This window comes from Chinchilla lanigera, unplaced genomic scaffold (assembly GCF_000276665.1).
Source record: "Chinchilla lanigera isolate Chin_1 unplaced genomic scaffold, ChiLan1.0 scaffold00084, whole genome shotgun sequence".
NCBI lineage: Eukaryota > Metazoa > Chordata > Mammalia > Rodentia > Chinchillidae > Chinchilla > Chinchilla lanigera.
Window position 1 is genome coordinate 553,249 of NW_004955485.1, and position 16,522 is coordinate 569,770.

The 16,522-nt window shown below is 44.8% G+C and overlaps 1 protein-coding gene across 2 annotated transcripts in view; it reads right to left on the reverse strand.

The window, feature by feature from the left end:
* Pdcd4 (programmed cell death 4 (neoplastic transformation inhibitor)) overlaps positions 1–260 on the reverse strand; it is a 22,867-nt gene extending 22,607 nt beyond the window's left edge. For both annotated transcript variants that reach the window (XM_005403747.2, XM_005403745.2), the window contains exon 1: positions 143–260. The gene's annotated coding sequence lies outside the window, so the exon portion shown is untranslated. The remainder of the gene's footprint in view (positions 1–142) is intronic.
* Between the last annotated feature and the right edge of the window lie 16,262 nt (positions 261–16,522).

A 16,522-nucleotide genomic window follows, 5' to 3' on the forward strand; every position in this document is an offset into this window, starting at 1 on the left:
GCTGCCCCGACGCCCCGACCTGCCCGGGCCCGGCCTCCACGCCCCCTCCCCAGCCCAACGTGCGGCGGCCTCTGAGGAGAGTGGGGGGCTGTGGGTGGGCGCAGCCTCCCCGAGCGCGCGAGCCGCGCCCACAGCTACTGACCCCTCGGGCCACCGCCGCCGCTCGCCCAGGTCCCTGGTCCGCCGGCCCCAACCCCGCTCCTCAGCCTCGGCCGCCGCCTCCGAGCGTCTCAAGCCCTCCTCACTCTGTTTTTGTTTTGTTCTACCCAGTAACACGGGGGCGACAGGGCAGCGTTGATTGGCCGAGAGGAAGGGGCCCGCTGGCCAATCGTGGTGACGGAGCTGAGCCGGAGGAAAAGGGAGGGAAGTGAAACGTGGAACGTGGGGGAGGGGCTGAGGAGGGCGCATGCGCGTCGGTCGTCCTGTTTCCCCAACGGGGATGGGAGGTGGGGCGGGAGAAGGGGAAGTTGTCTCTGCCGTGTGCAAAGCAGCAGTACGGTGTCGGGGGTTAGGATGAAGCTGCCTGGACCCAAGTCGCCTGTTCCTTCGTCTGTCGCTCGGCAAACTGGGCAAAAGCAAGCGCTTAGCGCTTCCTGAGGCTCCCTGCCTCCATTTCTAGACGCTCCCGGAGCAATAGCCTCTTCCGCGAGTGCCTTCTCACTCCCCAGCGCCTACTATGTGCAGACCACATGCCAAGCAGTTTCCACGAATGCCCACAACCATGTGAGATAAAAATAGTTCCCATTTCGCAGAGATTCAAGACTCCTGGGGGCTGGGGATTTAGCTCAGTGGCAAAAGCGCCTGCCTGGCAAGCGCAAGGTCGTGAGTTCGGTCCCTGGTACCGGAGAAAAACCAAAACCAAAAAAAAAAAAAAAAAAAAAAAAGACTCCTGGGTCCCTTCGCTGACTACCAAGTCCCCACTGGGGTTCAAGTGCACACCTTGCGGATTCCAAGGCTGGAGTTCAAAGCCTTGGCTGTAATTTCTGATTGTAACAGCTTCCTGTGGCTGTTCTCTGACTTTTCCTCCTGGCTGCGTTCTCTTTGGCTGATCTTTTCCTCATACTTTCTAGGTCACTGTCTCCTGAAGTAATGACCTGGACTTAATGCAGTCTCGGTGCTCTCAGGAGAGGAGTCCTTCAGTGGGATTTTCCTACTGATGGGCAAAACCTCCTTGGTTGCTTGGTCTGTCCAGAACTGAACTGCTTCCTCCTCCACCATCCAGCTTCCTCTAATTTACTCCTTTTGCCCAGTCTCACCTGCCTGGGAATCATATGCAATGCTATTTATTCCGCCCTCCTCTCTCCACACACGCACACACAAACACACACACACACACACACACACACACACCTTTCCCACTGCTCCGGAGAATGTCAGCGCCTCAGCTGGACAGTCAAGGCTCCATAATATGATTTCAAAGCTTCTTGGCCGTGTCTCTTACACCTTTCCAGTCCACACACAACCCCCTTACTGTAATTCTACCACTTCGAGCATTCACTACTCCATATGCTTCCCTGACTCATCACAGGTCTTTACCATCACCTTGAACTGCCTCTCTTCTTGCTCCTATCTCTGCCTGGCACAGTCCTATCCATGCCTCATGACCCTCCCTCAGCGAGTGTCCCTGTTGGGCCTCATTACTTGGTATGATCTTTTCCTGTCCCAGTTCCTCAGAGTATTGGCCTGTTGAACCCCTGGAAGCACTGATCACATCCTATCTGGCGTTATTTTACCTGAGTCCCTCCCTGTCCTGTCCTATCTCTTCTGCTTAAGAAGGGTGTAATGTTCTTGAAGTCCGAATCTGTGTCTCACTCGTCAGTTATTGTTCTAGTGCCTAACAAGATGCCTTGCGCCTGTGCAATAAATATACCTTGATATGAGTTCAGAAAAGGTTGTTAGCAGTTAGTGGTCATCCCCATCTGTTGGCAGCCTCTGAATTAGCCTCATGGGCAGTGCTCAGTTTTTAAAATCAGGGGCTGGGGATTTAGCTCAGCGGCAAAAGCGCCTGCCTGGCAAGCGCAAGGTCGTAAGTTCGGTTCCCGGTACCCGAGAAAAACCAAAACCAAAATCAGAGCTTCCCCACCACTCAGCTGTGCTGTTTTGTGCATCATCTGCAGTGGTTTCCTTTCCCTGGTCCCCGTTTTCCTCTCCACTGACCAGCGACTGCTGGCTCCTTTCCAAAAAACTCATGCTTTTCTTCCTCCACACGTTTCCTTTACTCACTTGATTTAGTTTTTGACTCCTTCCTTCTTCCTTCCTGCCACCAGGCCCCTCTCCTTCCTGTTAGGTTATTTTATTTACTTACTCACTTAGCGCATTTATTAAGCACCAATGGAATAACCAGGCTTTGTTAGGCAGATATCTTAAGATCTGTAAAAGTCAGACGTGGTGAGCATTTTTAAAGTATCTAAAAAACTCTCTCTGTTTTAGCAGATTTCCCCCAGAAAGACCCATTTGACAGTAAACTGTTTGTATTCTTTCTTTCCATCATCTCATGCACTGCCCACGATGTCTGGTATCCCAGGACCACCTTTGGGTATGGTTGATCAGTCTGGGCAAGACAGAAAAGGGGTTTCTGGCCCCAGTTCCCTCACTAACTTCCTGTAAGAACTTCAGCTCCTTATAGGTTTGAAGCCTCTGTTTCTTCACTAGTAAAATTCAGAAATTGGGCTCAGTCAGTACTCCCAAGATATTTTCCAAAAAACATGAATTTTGCAGAACATTAAATGGATATAATACAGGGGGGAGAGTTTCAAATCTTCTTGGAAAGAACTTGTTTCAAAACTAAAACTGTTTCTTTACCCTCAACTCTTCTTAGTATTTTTTTAATAAAATATGCACTTTTAGAATCTGAGAAAACTAGAATAAGAAACTTAACACCTTTTCTAGCTTCTTTTGAACATAGAACGTTTATTTCTTAAATGTCCCAGAACTAGTTTTGCTTAGAAACCAGTCTGGAAGATATAGATGACAGCCACTGTCACCAACATTTCTTCTGGCTGTTTTCAGCCCTATCCCTTTGTAGGTAAATAGTACAAAAGAACAAAAAATTTTAATTTTTTTAAAATTTAAAAAATGGAAAAGCATCTAGGTACCAATAATTTTTGCCTACCAGATCAATCCACAAGTATTGATTGTGTGCCTATTCTGTGACAAGCACTGAGCTGACCCAGCTGTGCTCCCAGCAAAGGAATTAGTCTGTCCTAGGGTAGGTAATGCCTGAATCCCAGCGCCTCCCAGGCTTCTAGGTAACAATGTACAATTTTGCTTCACATTATGATTTTTCACTGACTTGCTCTCCGTTATTTTTTAAAGCCCTTTTTTGTGGGCTTAATGCTAATTTAGCTGTTGGATAAGAGCTGTTCCCCTTATCTCATTCTATCCACATTAATGGAATTGTACCATTCCAGAAGTTTAGGAGGGAAAAGATCAACAGAGTCACACAGAGTGAGACAGCTGGTCAGACATGGCAACAGGAACTGTGCCATGTGATCAGGTGGACTTTATACCCCTCATCTTCTCTGTATGCGTCAGGTTTAAGCACTATTAAGATGCATAGAGCGATATTTGGTTTGTTAGGGTATGTAGAAGCAAGGGTAGGAGATAGTCTCTTCTATCTTTCTTTCTTTCTTTCACTTGTGCCTCTTAAGTTACTGACTTTGTCTGTGTTGCTTTGGTCAGTTTACTACTTCTTCCCTGGGCAAATTGAATGTTCCAGTTGTCTAAATTATGAAAGGGGTTACCCACTGCAGGGGGCCTTACAAAGCCATTCCAGTTCGGACACTCTGGGGTGCTGGGCAGGGTCCTGAGGTAGCATGGTAGAAATCCTGGGAATGGGAGACAAGACAAAAGATGAGAGAGTCTGCCACTGGTGGCAGAAGGAGATTCCATGAGGTGTGGACAGAGGGACTGTCACTGTCAGTGCAGGGGCTTTCACAGACAGAGCCATAGAACTCCATCCTCTCACCTGGAGCTGCCTTCCTTATTTCCATATGATTGTCTGCTTATGTCTTGTGCTTCTACTCCCCACCCCTCCACACACACTTTTTTCCCCAAAAAAAGCTAGGAGGGCAGCTTCCAAGAAGATGATAGATGCTATCATCTTCTTCCATCCCAAAGGCAAGCATGATGGCTGATGTTAAGGTTGGGAGTACTAATGACTTAATGTGGGTAAATTACTTGGAAAGGTACAGATGAAAGGCAAAAGCACCCAGAATGACTTTTATTACCCTTGGAACTCTCCAAAGCCTTTTCATTCTCTGGGCAAAGCTCATTTTGAAGAACTCTGATTCTACTAGGCACTGTTTATGCCCTGAATGGAACTGAGAAGAGGCCATCTTTCTGGAGGTTAAGGGCAGGTCTAGCCCACTTCCTTCCAAAGAACTTTCAGATGTCATTGTCGTTTGTAACAACCTGTCTACCTGAACTGACATCCTGCCTCCTTCTGACAAATGAAGGCCTGAATTTTAAGAATTCCAGTAAGGCAAAAACTGCCCTTTAGCACAAATGATAAAAGAGACATATTTTGGAGAGAGCTGAAAATTCTAATGATAGCCGACGTTTGTTTTTAAGGTTGACTGAGATTTCACCATCTCCCTATGAAATGGACGAGCATCTTAGTGCTTCAAACACAAGGGAAATGAGGCTGAAGCAGGTCACTGGTAACCATGGAACTTTTATACTGCAAGAAAACTTGGGTATTCACTAGTTCAAGCCTTTTATTTTACAAATGGAAAAACAAAGCCCCAGAAGAAGTTTAGTGAGTTGCACAAACCCACACACTAGCTGGTCTTAGAAGTACAAATGAGATCTCAGGGCCCCATCCTTGTAGGTATTGTGTGGACTGGAGGAACGCAGACCTTTCAGCCCCCAGGCTGGACTGGATTCTATCTGCTGCTCAGCCTTGCATCTGGAATGGAAATATCTAGCCCATTGCTGGTCCCCAGAGCCTCGTGGTATCAGATGAATCCATTTTAAATTCTTGGAAGTGAGGATAAAGGACAAACCGGGTAGAGAGGGTTTGTAGGATGTTAAGAAACTCTTCATAAGACATTTTCCAGAATATCTTTCCTGGAATAAAAAGCATGGGGTAATAGGAAGCACAGCAGTAAGAAGTAGATGCAATATTTTAGTACAGCACATACCAAGAAATACTGAAAGGCTCGCAGAGTTTTACTTCCCCAATTCAGATTTTGAGTGGTTTTCTCAGTGCATTTGTCTTTTGTGGGGTTTACCCCTTACCAAGTCACTCCTATGACCTTAAGGATTTAGAAACAAGCTCAATTAAGGTAGGGCAACTTAGGCAAGACAACTTTCCCCATCAAGTTCTTAAATTGTTACCTTGTCTCCTATACCTGGTCTGAGTTCTAAGTGTATGCAAACTCCGGCTCTTCAAACTTTTGCAATTGTGGACCATTATTGCTTTTCAGTGCTTAATATAACTACCACATCATGCATTTAATTATGTCCAATTGCGCTCCTCCAATTGCATCTCTGGAGGCTTTATTTGCCTTCCTCTGGCACACTGGGTCCTTGGCTAGGCTTCAGACAGCTCAGAATTAAGGCTTTCTTCTCCACTGAGCCCTGAGTGCACCTAGCTGCCATTATGAACCCCTCCCCCCTGTGTCTGCACATTTTCTGCTTGCCTTCCAGACATCAAACATGAAGCTAGAGCCCAGGGTCCCTGGGATAGGCATGAAGGACTTTTCCTGCTGGAAATGGAGAGAAATGAATGATCTTCATTGTCACTAAGAGAGCCAGCTCTACAAGGAAACAGAGAGGGATAGAGAAGGGTGGAAGGTAGATCCAAGACATAAATCCCAGACAGAGGGGGCACACAAACAAAAAGAGTTAATTACCAGAATTAATCAAGCCTCTATCTGGAGTGAAAAATTATTTTTTTTTTGGTTTTTCTCCAGTACCGGGAACCGAACTCACGACCTTGTGCTTGCCAGGAAGGTGCTTTTTGCCACTGAGCTAAATCCCCAGCCCCTTGGAGTGAAAAATTATTTGAGAACAGAGAAAGACAAGAGAGGTTTTTATTTATTTAGTTAGTTTTTGGTTATTTATAATGAAAATGAAGTTAGCTCCACAGAAAATCAGAAGCAAAGGGCGTAAAAGATGGCCTAGTGAGGCTAACTTGTCCCAGTTATACACAAACAAACCCAAACTGCGTTCCAGAGAGAGTTGCTGCCCGGCTCCGGCCGAGTCACAGACAGAGCCATAGTACCCCACCCTCTCACCTGGAGTGCCTTCCTTTTTTCCACATGATTTTCTGCTTATGTCTTGTGCTTCTACTCCCCACCCCTCCATACACAGTTTTTCCCCCCAGAAAGCTAGGAGGGCAGCTTCCAGGAAAAAACAAACGAAGACTGACACTTTTAAAGCACAGCTTCAGGAAATCCCCAGGCTCAGCAATTGAGCGCAACAGGCAACAGGACTGGCAGCCATGCAGCGCAATTGACAAAACTGTCGTCGAAACAGAAACTAGCAGCCAACAAGCCACCATCTAAGAACCAAGAAGAAAAACCCCAAAAGAGAAAAAATAACCATGGAAGGCGCAACAGAAAGTTTTACCACCATCTCTTGTGGTGTGTGTGTGTTTGTGTGTGTGTGTGTGTGTGTGTGTATGTGTGTAGGAAGTTCTCTTTGTAGGTAATGAATCTAGGCCAGTGATTTATTGATGGGCTTCAAAGGGTGCAAGAACACTTTCAAATTTTATGCAAGTCTTATGATGAATATGCACCCAATGTCACAACGGGTTCGTAACTTTTTCTCATATGACGCCAAAAAGATTAGGAATTTCTAGAAAGCAGCATATGATTACATTTGGTCCCATGTTCAAAGTGGGTATTCTATCAGGAGATACCACTAGGCTTTCTTTCCTCTGTAAGTCAAACAGAGTGCTAATTAAAATGTTACCAAAGTAACCACAACAAGAAAACAAAGCAACATTGATTTTTAAGACAACAGTGGTCCTAAAAAGTGATGGGAATGCCATCGTGGGACACTCCAGTAGTCATTCTGCTCAGATATGGCAGCTCCCTTCCATTGTGTTGATGTCCATATGCCAGAAACATAAGCTGAATCTACCAAAATTTCTGAAATGAAAGTCATAGCCCCATTGCCCATGAATTAATTCATCTTTACAAACTCCTGAACTTATTAAAGAGAGGAAGCAATACATGATGTCTCTCAAAAGATGCTCCACAGATGTTCTACCACAAAAAAAGAAATAGAGGAAGTTATCCCTTCTCTCAGAAAATTACAGTGTCATAAGTAAACCCATATGCTTTTCTTTAACTGAATATTTGCTGAACCTACTCGAGCATGGGACTCTTTTGGTCCAGTACTACCTTATGGAATACATAATAGAATACACTGATTCAATACAATGGGGTCTGGACTTGAAGGCAAGAAGCTTGGTCTCCAACCCTAGTTCTGTCACTAATTGGATGTATAACCTTAAGTCTTTTGACAGCACTGATGTTGTAGAACTCAGGTCTTCTAGGTTCTTGCTGGTGCTGTGGTCTATCGCCTATAATTGGACTTGGCTGGTGAGCTAAGATTCTGCTTATAAATGTTTTTCATGATTATACATATCCTCAAGCTGTGTGGTACAATGATTCTGCTAATAAGCTACCTTCTCTTAAGAACACTTTGGAGAGATAAGATGGATATTAAAGCACTAGAACTGAATGGAACCCACATTGTAAACATATATTTTTTTGTCTTTTTAAGACAGGGTCTCATATGCAGTTTAGGCTGGCCTTGAGCTCACTTTGTACTCCAGGCTGGTCTTGAACTCACAACAATCCTCCTGCCTTGAGTGCTGGGATTACAGGTGTGTACCACCATGCCCAGCTTGGAACCTACATTGTAAAGTTGGGTCACCTTTATTCACTATGATAAATAACTGCAATAAACACGAAGCCATAGACCTTAGTAGACACAATGCAGCTGATTAGTGGCCATGTGCATCAAGAGGATTTTTTCTTCTTTTTTTTTTCTTTAGAAACTATACAACCTCTTTGAAACCAGCAAGGTTTTACCAAGCATTATCACATGATCTTGAAGAGGAAATGCCTTTTTTCAAAGGACCAAATTTATTCCCACAGGAATTGTTAACTGTTGGGTGAATCCATATCTCAGAGGAAGGAGGGCTGATGACAGCTCACCCTCAAAGCTGCATTAGTCCATAAAGTCCTGACAGCAGCTTTCCCAGGGGATACCAGAGGCCTGGGAATACTTTAAGTACCACTTGTAAAGTGGCCTGAGCTCTTGCACAATCAGTGGGGAAGCAGCCTAGGATGATGCATTAAGACTATATGTGTTTCCTTCATCACAGGCACAGGAAGCTCTATAAATTTCTGCAGGCAGAGCATGAGGAAAACCTCTGTAAAAGCAGAGGCCCCAGGGCTGCAGGGAACAGAGCCAGTGATAGGTTGGAACTTGTTCTGTAGAAGGGCTTCTTCCCAGACAGCATGGTCACCACATATGTGACCTCGTATCCAGATGGGATCACACATCTGAGAAGGCTCTGCTGTGTGCAGCACATAGAAGGAATCTTTCCAAAGCAAAACCATCTTATCACTCCCTTCTCCTTAGTGCCCCATGAAATCTAAACAGTTTAGCAAAGCATACCTGTGTCTTCCCAGTTAAACTTTACTTAAAAGCCTGGGCTCAACAAATGAAGTGCTAGTTTTGAGCAAGTTACTTCACATTCTCTGGCCCTCAGTTTTCTCACCTGTAAAATGGGGATAATTATAGCACCTATTGTGCAAGAGCAGTTTTTCAAGTTAAATGAAGTAATGTTTGTATTTAGCAAGATGCCTGACATATTCTAAGTGCATAATAATCATAATACTATCTTGGTTGTTATTGATATTATTCTTACTTATTGAATTCTGACTGATCTTCAGACTTCAGTAAAATAATACCTCCCACAGGTAGGTAGTTTCCACGGGCCAGTGCAGAGTTTAGGCTCACCTTCCCCATGATTTGCCTGCTTGTCCTCCAGCTGATGTCTCAGGCTCAGTTCTTTTTTTGTTGTTGTTGCTGTTTTTTTGTTTTTTTGGTTTTTCTCCGGTACCGGGAACTGAACTCACGACCTTGTGCTTGCCAGGCAGGCACTTTGCCGATGAGCTAAATCCCCAGCCCCTCAGTTCTTTGTTTCTACATTGATTCTCCATTGGCCTGCAGGATTCTGAAAGGCAAAACCCTCTCCTGCCTTCTCCATTCAGTAGGTGCCAATCAATAAATGTTTGGTGAAGGATAAAGGAACAAAAAGAATTTCTCTTTTCTGTACAAGAGCCTGTCTGGAGCTGGTCTGTGTCTCACTTCCTGGTTTAGCCCACAGATGTCTGTCTCTCATCGTTGGATCTGCCAGAAACTGCTTAGGAGCCTTTGGTGCTTGCAGCGGAGGCCTGGCCTTGCTGTGAATATCCCAGGAGTGGAACTGTGGCCAGTCACGGGACCCCCAGGAGTGGCAGACACTAAGTTCCGCAGGCCCCCAGCCACACTGGCTCTCAGGAGGAATGCTCAGGCTGACCCACAGCGGCTGTCTTTGGCTAAGGCAGGCTTGACCTCTGCCTTGGTCCAGGGCCAAGCTTCTCTTATGGAGCCTGCTTCACTGAGATGAGGCCTAGCTCAGAGGAAGAGCTGACAAAAATAAAACCAGCATGGCAACAAACTGCACAGGAAGTTGCAGGTCTGTGAACCAGAGTGGAGCACAGCTATTTGGGTTAACACACCACAAGAAAGTCTGCCTGACGCTGAGATCCTGGGACCCCGCCCTGACTCTATTTGCATAGGAAGCTTTTTCAGAGTCAAGCAGATTTAGGCCCAGGGTCAGAATCTGCAGCTAAGCAGTAGGTTGAGCATGAACAAGCGACATCTCTGAGCCTCACTTTCCTTGTCTGTGAGTCCTCTTCAGTAGTAAAGGAAGGAAGGGAGGCCACGTATTTATTACGTGAACACTTGTGGCCTTCCTTCCTTCACCACTGAAGGGGAGGGAGACAAGGCCTCCAGTCTTACTTAGACATAACACACACTACACAAATATGGACACATACCACACACAGATATACATGCTACATGCACACATGCTACACAGTTCATTCCTATATATACAGAGATACACACACTGTACCTAAATATGCCACACACATGTATACACACCACATATACTGCACCTCACACATACTTCGTGCACATACACAAAGCCACACACATGCTAAATTAAGAAATTTATGAAGCCAGCAGCTCTATAAATGCTTCCCCTGGCTGCTCCCTAACTAGAAGCAGATTGTCTTCCCCTTAACTGTTTCTGAGCCAGAGTTCCTCTAAATGTGCACCTCATCATGGTGATTTCTTTTCCTCTTCTTAGTCCACAGTCATCTGACACCATTGTCTAGGAGTTTTCTGTAGCTGTGGACTTTTATTGGTTCATGAATCTGGGAACAGAGGACATGTTTATGAAAATTCACAGGGACACCATTTATTGAGTGGCTACTGTGCCCCAGTTCATCCATGTCTGCGTGTCTTCCTCACACTCAGCAAGAAACTGCTGGTGTCTCCCTCACGTAACCAACAAAGAAACCGAGGCTCAGAAAAGTCCAGAAACAAAATTGCCCAGGGCCTCACAAGCAATAATGGGCAGGACTGGAATTTGAATGTAAACAGTCTGTTGGCCTGAGTTTTCCACTGCCCACGCCAGCCCAGTGAGGTTAAATCCAGCTCAGGCCCTTGAGGAGTTCCCCATGCACAACCATGCATGCCACCAGGGCCATGGTTTTCCAGTTTCTGCTTGAGTTCTCCTTTGTCCTCCTGGAGCAGCGCCCCCAGGGCAGCAGGCTGGAGGCCTCCACTTCCCTTGCCCCCACAGGTATGGCCAACACAAACTCCTCACTGGAAAACACCGTGCCTTCTGGACAAAGGTTCTGTGTGATATTCTAGAACTTGCCTGAGAGACTTCTGTGAAGGGGCTGAACTGCAGCTACAGGCCTCAGAAAGACAGAGTCTATGAACACCATCTCCAGCCACTGAGCTAAGAATGGACGAGAGCCAGCTGCTACCAGCTCCGATGCCTCAATTCTCCCAGGCTCAGGCAGCCAGTCTTTTGCTGGGAAACCAGCAGAGCAACTGAATCTGTAGAGGCTGGGGCTGTGGGCTCCTTCACAACAGAAAATGGCCTTCGGCGTCAGGCAGACCTAGGTTTAAAACCCAGCTCTGTCACGTTCTACCTATCAGACTTGAGCAAAGTGACTTCTTCTGCTGGAATCTCATCTCCCTCAGCAATAAATGAAGCTGTCAGCACCTACTGTCACCAGCCCAGTGCTTGGGTTTCACTCTTCTTGTCTCTGACTGCAAGCATTGGACCATATGACCTTGATGTTTCTACCTGGAACACTCTGCTCAGGCTAGAACAAAGGTGTCCATCTTGCTCCTCGGTATAGCGTGGAATTTGGAGACCTTGTTGTTTCTCTCAGGGTGAACTCAGCCCCAAGGAAGAGTTCTTGCTTTATTTTGACACAATTTTATTGACCACCCCACAATCCATATGATATTAAAGTCTCAGGGAACAAAGATAAACAAGCACAGGCCCTGCCCACCAGGGACACACAGACCAGACTGATAGGAATGATAAGACCCACAAAAATAAACACTGTGTACAGGGGCAAGTGATAAGTGCTTGGGGTAAGGGTAGAGATATAAGACTCTGAACGGTGAGAGCAGAAAGAGAGTGATTCCCTGGGGAAGGAGCTAAAACTTGCCCGGTCGGGGCAGGGTCTTGAATGACAGTTTGGACACAAGAGGACCAACACTGACAGATCAGAATTGTGGTTAGTCCTCTGCCACCTGCAGTAGCCAGGCTGTAAAAATCTCTTAACGTGATAGGTCATTTTCCTCCATTTCCCCGGGGGCCTTTTACCCTGGATTGAAGAGTTCAAAATGTGCATGAGTGTGCAGTGGCCCGGGCTGCTCCTTGTGCCTGGCTGTGAGAGAGCTGCCATCTGACGCTCCATCTCCTCCTTCTCATCCGGCCATCTCGCTGCATGGAAAATGTGAGGACGAGGCCTGTGGGGCAGGAGGCAGGTGCCCAGCTCAGGGAAATAGTGTCTGTTCCTTTGCTGCCCACCAGCTTGCCTAGGCCCGGGTCTCAGCATTCTGAGGAGTTAGCCTGCCGAGGAAAGGAAATGTCAGTGAGGAGCAGTAGGCTTAAATAGCCTGACTAGGGTATGTGTGTGTGTGTGTGTGTGTGTGTGTGTGTGCGCAGGCCTAGGTGTTTTGCAGCTGATTTCAATCTGCAGCAGAATTGTGCAGCCCTCAGCACATTGCTATCTACAGCAGATAAGCTTGAACAGTCCCCTGCAGGACCCAGCTGCCATGAACTAGCACTCGGCATGTAAACACAGCCACTTGCCAAACTCTAATGCCGGGTGAAGAGGCCTCTGTTATTCGCAGAAGGGATCTAGGTGGATCATGGATTGGTTAAGCCTCCCAGAGAGGCAAGGCTCTGTAGGTGGCCCACTCTTCTGGCAAGAATCGAGGAGGGGCCCCGAGGGAGCTCTACCCCAGCCAAGTTTCCCTACTTGGCTCCTCGAGGCTGAATCTCACCACCATAGGGCAGAGGACAACCTCTAGATTTCCATGCTTGTTATGTCACATACTTGGCCAAGTCATCGTGTCTCACTGGCAGCCATTTCCTCCTGTGTAAAGTGGGAATAGTGCGGTAATGCCTCACTGATGTGGAGACCAGAAAGAAAACCCCCAAGGACTTATGAATGAGCAAAGGAGACCACTTTACCCGTCATCTCTCTCCTTCACACAGAGAAAAGTCCCTTAGATCTTGTGCAGCCTGTGTAGAGCATGTGCTTGGCCTTTCGACTTCCTTGCCTACCACAGATGACAGAAAATTAGCAGGGAGTGTGACTGCTGGAAATTACCATACTGACTACTGAGAGAAACATAAAAAGCCAAACAGGAGAGCAAGAAAAGGGAAAGAAAACTATAGGGCAGAAATAAGATCTTCAAAAGCAAGGGCCAGTTAGTCCCAGGACAAACAGGTTTGTATCTGTCAATAACCCTGAGGCCATTATGCCTCGGACCCTAGGGCAATCACTGATACAAGGATCTTCCCAGGAAATTTCAAATGATTGCACTATCTACACACTAGCAAGGTAGGGCCTTAGAGAATATTATTTTAGAAAAAAATTTTTTTTTAATGTAATAAATGAAAAAGTTGTGGTGCTTAAAGAGAAACTGCAATACACTGAACCTGCAGGTACTGGAAAAGACCTACATCTTCCACAAGTGCTCCAGCGCACACAGTTATGCCTATGCATATCAGAGTTTGGCCCATGGGTCAAATCAAATAATCAAATAAGGATCAAACACTATACAAATGAATACCAGGACAAGGATGGGCAATCATGTTGGTCTCAAGTTGTTTATGAAGACTGGATGTTTAGGAATGAGTTGGCCAAAGTATAAATTCAGTTTGACATTTTTGTGTTTAGAATGAACTTTCCCCAACACGTGTGGCACACCCACTTGGCAGGAAGGAAAGGGATCAGGAAGTAAGACTTGTGGCCAGAGTAAATATCCTAGTTCAGTGAGCAGAGCTGTCGTCTCTGTGTCAGTGTGAACACTGTGGGCTTGCAGAGAAGTCTATCTGATAGAGCTGTGCGCCTCTGCCACTAAGCAGACCCCATGCAGGAGATTCAGGGCCAGTGGAGCAGCAGCGGCTCCCTTATGAAGCTGCAGCCTACTTGCTTTGCAAGGACAGGGCCATCTGGGCCAGTAAGAGGTGTTGGGTAAGTGCACTCCTCCTGACTCCTTTTCCCTCAAATATATTTTAGTGCACAAATAGTAGTGTAAGGGGTAATTGAAAAATACAATGAATGTTTATATTTTAAAAACTTAATACAGTAAAAGACACCTTACCAAGAACCATGGGATTAAGAGTATTTCAAAAAGGAGTATTTTGAGGGGGGTTAATAACATTTAAACACCATATTCTCTGATTGCCCTTTGTTGATCAAATGTTTACAGAAACTTCTGTCAAATAAAAACATTACGGTGTGTCCTCATACACCTTATTCACCAGATCTGGTACCATGTGACTCCTGGCTCTTCCCCAAAGTCAAAATGAGCATGACAGGTAAACACTGAATCAATTCAGGACATTTAGACAGCCACAACAGCAAAGCTAAAGACACGAAGCAGGACTGCCAGAAAGTGGCAAGAGTAATGGGATAGGGATGTTTGAAGCAAGGAGAGGTATTTTGAAGGGGATTAGTGGCAATGTGTCTTTTACTGTAATAACTTTTTTCAGTTTGAGCATGCACCATATTTTACTATTGCATCTCATAATTTGTGCAGAAAAACAAGAAAATACAAATAGAGAGCCAATTTTAAAGTATCTTTAAGCCAGGCATAGTGTGATATACCTGTAATCCCAGCACTTGGGAGGCTGAGACAGGAGGATCAATGTGAGATCGAGGCCAGCCCGAACTGCATAGTGAGACCCTGTACAAAGAAATAAAAAATAAATAAAACATCTGCAATTCATCCACACAGAAATAACCAACATTAGCATCTTATAACCAGTATTAATAACCAGTAATTAATAACCTTAACCAATATTAACAACCAGTACTGATAATCTTAATAACTAGTATTAACAAGTTGTCAAATTATTTGTATAAATGAGTACATTAGTAGGATCACACACTGATCTTTTTTTATGGGAAAAACTCATCATGCTGGCAATGCTCTTGGACTAAAGAGAAAAGAAAAAGCCTATCTATGCTGGGATCTGCTCCAAATACAAATTCCTAAAATATTACAACTATAGACGTAAATAATTGAAGCCATAAAAGTATTATAAAATAACACAGGAGACTAATTGTGTAACATCAGGATGAGGAGAGAGCTTATGTAATACAGGAAACCCAGAAGCCATAAGAAAAAAATTGCAGATTAGAATACTAGAATATTTTGAACTCCTGTATGATGAATGGCAGCATAGATAGTGTTTTACAAATGGTAGACTTCAGTGAAATATTAGCAACATTTAACAGACAGAGGATTAATGTCCCTCATTTTAAGCTCAGACTCCTGAAACCCAGTACCTGCTTCAGAGTGACGCCCACCCTACTCCTGTGTGCTTCACAGCAGTTTCTTTTCTGTCAACAGATATCTACGCTTAACGTATAAAGAAGACCTGGAAGTAAGAAAACCTCAAACATCTCAGCACAAGTGGGCAAGGAATATAAAAAAAAAAGAGAAAACAAGTAGATGGGCAAAAAGATATTCAACTTCACTATTGTCAGGGAAATGCAAAAATTAGAAAACTGTTCAAATGTAGTGTTTGCAAGAATATATGAAAATGAGCACTCTTGAGCACTGTTAGTGCAAGGATTGATTGGCACACCTTTCAGAGAAAGGTGATTTGGTAGAATCTACTAGAATTTTAATTTTAATGGACCCAGCAATTCCACTCTCAAGGGATTGAAATTATGTGTATTTGTAAGTGTGCGTCTCCACTGCAGCAAGGTTCGTAACAGAAAACATCTGGACCAAGCTAAATATCTACCAGAAGTTTGTATTAATTACTATACAGCCACATTAGGAAATACTATTCAGTCACTAAAAAGAATAGTACAGTTGTCTTGAAGTGATACATATGATATGGTATTGAATAGAAGTAAAGCAAGTGTCAGACCACTATGTGCAGTAATATTTGGTTTATGAAAAAAATATACATACATGTATATTTATGTTGATTGTTTAAATCTTGGAAAAAGTCTGGAAGTATTTGAACCATGTCTAGGAGATTTGGTTGTTTTTTGTTTGCTGTTTGTTTGTTTGCTTACTTTTTGAGACGGGGTCTCACAATGTCATTCAGACTGGCCTTGATCTCACTGTGTGGCCCAGGCTAGCCATGAACTCACAGCAATCTTCCTGTCTCAGCCTTCCAAGTGCTGGGATTACAGGTGTGTTCCACCATGCCCAGCTGGATTTGGTTGTTGAAGAAGAGAATTTTTGCCTTTTTTTTTTACATGTGTGTGTACGTATGTGTCACTCAGGATTGAACCTATGGCATTCTCACTGAGCTATATTCCCAGCCCTTTATTAAAATAAAAAATTATTTTGAGACAGTGTCTCACTAAATTACCAAAGTTGGCTTTGAACTTGTGATCCTCCTGCCTCAGCCTCTCAACTAGCTTGGATTACAGATGCGGACCACCACATCTAGTACTTTTCTTTTTAGCCAGTTCAGGCATTGTCTCCACTTTATGCTTATATTTGCTGAGACTTAAAGAAGTTGTCATTCACCAAGGTCAACCACAGAGACGCTAAATGGTAGCACCAGGACTCCGGGTGAGGTTTGTCGGGCCTGGGCCCAGATTTGTTCCACATTACCACTGTTATGGTTTGTCTGTGTGTCCCCGCAAAGCCTCATGCAGCCTTGGGGCAGGCTTTCAGAGTTGATTGATTCTGGGTGTGAGAGCTA